This window comes from Phascolarctos cinereus, unplaced genomic scaffold (genome assembly GCF_003287225.1).
Source record: "Phascolarctos cinereus isolate Bilbo 61053 unplaced genomic scaffold, phaCin_HiC Scaffold_5;HRSCAF=322, whole genome shotgun sequence".
Lineage (NCBI taxonomy): Eukaryota > Metazoa > Chordata > Mammalia > Diprotodontia > Phascolarctidae > Phascolarctos > Phascolarctos cinereus.
Genome location: NW_027555958.1, coordinates 22,305,843 through 22,309,370, shown reverse-complemented (window position 1 = coordinate 22,309,370; position 3,528 = coordinate 22,305,843).

The window sequence follows — 3,528 nt, the reverse complement described above, 5'->3', positions numbered from 1 at the left end:
GATGAGCTAAGCCTTCTACAGGCTCAGCGGAACTGGAAGACGCTTCAGACACCTTCCGATCAACCTGCTCATTTTACAGATGATGAAACTGAGGCCCACAGAGGCTAATGGACTGAGGAGAAATTGAAACCCAGATCTTGTCTCCAGCCTCAGAGCTTTTCCCACTGAACTGAGATGCTTCACTAAAGTGCGTTAGAGTTTTTCCCATATACATGTCTTAGCACGTAGTCCCCTAATAACTCCTGGCACACAACCCCCTCTCTCTGTCTGCCTCTCTCTCTCCCCTTCTCTATCTTTCTCCCCTCTCTGTGTTCATCTCTGTCTCTGTCTCTCTCCCTGTCTCTGTCTCTCTCCCTATCTCTTTCTGTGTCTCTGCATTTGTCTGTCTCTGTTTCTGTGTGTGTCTGTCTGTCTGTTTCTATCTCTCTCTCTGTCTCTCTCTGTCTAACTCTCTATCTCTCTCTCTCCTTACAGTACTTAACCTTACATAAAGTAGATACTCATATGCTCACAGGAGACCCCAAAGGGCTCCCTCATTTCCAGATTGAGACTTTGAGGGCTTTGCCCAACATCACATGGCTAGTAAGTGGTTAAAATGGGATTCAAACCCAGGTCCTCTGATTCCCAGCTCAGCATTCTTTCCACTGAACCCTGCTGTCTTCCCACACTCAAATGTCAGCCCAGCTGAAATACCCCTGGGTCATCTCTACCATCAACATAATTTAAGAAATGTCAGTTGGGGTCAAACCAAGTCAATGGCTTCAGAGCCTCAGTAGTAGAAGGCATTTCAGAAGCCATCTAGCCTCACTCACGACCAAAAGGGGATCTCCTCTACAATATCTGGCTTCCACTTAAATCCCTCCTGTGACAAGAGACAGACCGCCTCCTGGGGGCAGGCCACTACACTTTTGGACAATTCTAATCTTTTGAAGGGCAGCTAGGTGACAAAGTGGGTAGAGTGCTGAGCCAGGAGTCAAGAAGATGCATCTTCCTGAGTTCAAATCCAGTTCAGACGCTTATTAGCTGTATGACCTTCGGTAAGTCACCTTGCTTGCCTCAGTTTCCTCCTCTGTCAAATGAGCTGGAGAAGGAAATGGCAAGCCACTCCAATATCTTTGCCAAGAAAACCTCAAATGGGGTCACAGAGAGTTGGACATGACTGAAAACAACAAAGCACAAAAGAATCGTTAGAAAGCCTTTCCTTATGCCAAGCCTCAAACTGCATCTCTCCATTCAACAAGCCTGTTTAAAGTGGCTTCTGCAAGCAGGAGACCATCCTCCCACTCCCAATCGTTCTCCTTTGATCATCCAAGTCCTTTTTGAATCTGAGATGACCAGCCTGCACAACTGCTCGTATCGTGTTCCCCAGCTCCATGAAGAGCTATTTCTTAGTACTAAAATTACCATCCAGCCTCACAGCATGTGCCTTACTCTGGGACTCGGGGGAAAAACACAGCGTCTATTAGCATTGAGCGCTCAGGACTGAGTACACGCTGGTTTGCTTGGATCGACAAAGTCCATAGATGATTGCATATGCCAGTTATGTGCACGACTATAAGTTTCTCAAGGACAATGACCTATCAAGCTCACTTTTTTTAAACTTGAGTTATATTTTTTCAACTAGCAAAAATTCACCTTCTCTCTCACCCCAATACCCTCCTCCAGTTGATAATGAAAGAAAAATAAAATCCCTGTTGTAAACACATATAGCTATGCAAACAAATTTCCACATTGGCCATGCCCCCAAAACATCTCATTCCACACTCTGAGTCCTTCACCTCTCAGTCAAGAGGCAGGTAGCATATTTCATTATTAGTGCACTGGAACTGTGGTCAGTCGTTACGTGGATCAGGTTTTATCTTTACCATATCGTGGCCCTTGTATAAATTGTTCTGGTTCTATCTGCTTTGCTGCATATCAGTTCAAATAAGTCTTCTCAGGTTTCTCTGCAATCATCCCCTTCATCATTGCTTATGGCGCAATAGCATTTCATCACATGTATATATCATAACTAGCTCAGCCATCCCCCAAATGATGAGCACCTTCATCCTTTGCCACCTTAAAAAGAGCTATAGGGGCAGCTAGGTGGCACAGTGGATAGAGCACCAGCCCTGGATTCAGGAGGATCTGAGTTCAAATATGGCCTCAGACACATAACACTTACTAGCTGTGTGACCCTGGGCAAGTCACTTAACCCCATTGCCTAGCCAAAAAAAAAAATAGAGCTATAAACATCTCTTGTACATTCTTAGAGGCTGGGGGTTTAGTGGTCTACTGGTTCAACATGAGCAGAGGATAGAGTGCCAGGTCTGGGCTCAGGAAGACTCAGCTTCCTGAGTTCACATCTGGGCTCAGACACTTACTAGCTGCGTGACCCTGGGCAAGTCACTCACCCCTGTGTGCCTCAGTTTCCTCATCTGTCAAATGAGCTGGAGAAGGAAATGGCAAACCACTCCAGTATCTTTGCCAAGAAAACCCCTAATGGGGTCATGGAGAGTCAGATGTGACTGAAAATGACTAAAAAGCAACAAAGAGTTTGTTTTTCTTAGGATTAATGCTACCCTTAATATACCCTCCCTATCCTTTCTCCCCTTTCCCTCCTATACTTCAGCTGAGTGAAAGGTATTTCTGTATCCAACTGTGTGTTGTATATGTACGTATTCTTTCCTCCTTTGACCAGTTCAGATGAGATGAGGTTTAAGTGCTAGCCGCTGCCCCTGACCCCTCCTCTGTCTCTGTAGATGTCTACTTACATATTCTGATTATGTGAGATAATTTTCCCCAACCTTTCTTTCCCTTCATTCTAATTTATTCCTCTTTTCCTCTATTCCTCTCTCGAGATCCTTAATATATAACAGACCCACTCTCAGGCCTTGTCTAATTATGCTATCTCTAATGGCCCCTGATGATGATGGGGTTCAGAGGAGGAACATGCATCTTCTCCCCATATTAGGATGTAAGCTGCTTTATCTTCTCACTCATCCCCATGTTCAATGCCTAGAACTAATCTCTCCAGATCCTTCTAAGCCACTGCTATCTGAGCAAGATGTCAACCTGGAGCTATCCCCTCTTGTAGTTATTGTATCTAGTTCATGACCCTGTTGGTGACTGCAGCCTCAGCCAGTCCAGTTCTGAAGCCCTGAGGCCATTCCCCATACATGTCACCCATGTCCCAGTGGTTGCCCATGCATTCCCTCCTTCGGTCTATGTGCTAGGACTCATTGCATTCTGGAAGCAGCACCATTCTTTCTAAAGAGCTCTGGAAATCTAAGGGGTGGGTACTGCCCCATGGAACACTGATCATAGGCATACTGGAGTATCCCATCATTGTAACAGAACCGTCTCCATGTCTGTAAACCGAAAGCTTCACTTCATCCTGCTCTATCAAGACCGCATGTCCAAGGCCTGATTTTTCCCAAGCTCACCTTGCATGACTTGGCTGACCTGGTCAACGTTGCATGACCACCAGTCAGCACCAGAACAGTCTTCTAGCATTTGTGTTCCAGCTACCTTCTGATCCTTATAGGA